General features: G+C 60.2%; 1 pseudogene; it reads left to right on the forward strand.

The window, feature by feature from the left end:
• Positions 1 to 336, forward strand: part of LOC104988858 — a 64,854-nt pseudogene extending 64,518 nt beyond the window's left edge.
• The last annotated feature ends 229 nt before the right edge of the window (positions 337 to 565 follow it).

Consider the following 565-nt stretch of genomic DNA (forward strand, 5'->3'; position numbering starts at 1 on the left):
CCCATCCCGCTGCCCTTCCGCCGGTGCTCCCGCCCCGCTGCCCTTTCGCCCTCCCGTCTCCCTGCCCTTCTAGGAGTGCGCCCGCATCCAGCGCCCCGGGCTCGCTTCCTCCTTCCCCACCCGGTCCCGGGTCCCGTGCCCCGCGTGCCCCTGCTCGCGGCCCTCCAGCTGTCAGAGCGGCCCCGCCCCGGGGGTCCTCGCCCTCCGGCCTGGCCGGGACAGCCGGGGACCCCCAGGCCTCACGTCGGTGGCCCAGGCGTCCAGACCCCGCACCCCCGTGGCTCGCGGCAGGAAAGAGAGCAGGGAGTTGGGCTTATTCCTGAAAAAGCGCTCTAGAGAAAAACTCTTTCCTTTTGGTGTTTCACTTTAATATCCCTTTTAACCTGGACGGTCAGAAAGACTTGTAAATACTTTGATTGAACTTGGGGAGAGGAGTTGCCCGCCCCCACCCCATCCCCCGCTTTTTTTTTTTTTTGACTGTTGAGAAAGTTTTGCTTTTGCTTGAAGTCATATTCGTCATCTCTCAACAATAAATAGCTTAGGTGCCAAGATTCTTGTGAAATTG

This window comes from Bison bison, unplaced genomic scaffold, assembly GCF_000754665.1.
Source record: "Bison bison bison isolate TAMUID 2011002044 unplaced genomic scaffold, Bison_UMD1.0 scf7180017864143, whole genome shotgun sequence".
Taxonomy (NCBI): domain Eukaryota; kingdom Metazoa; phylum Chordata; class Mammalia; order Artiodactyla; family Bovidae; genus Bison; species Bison bison.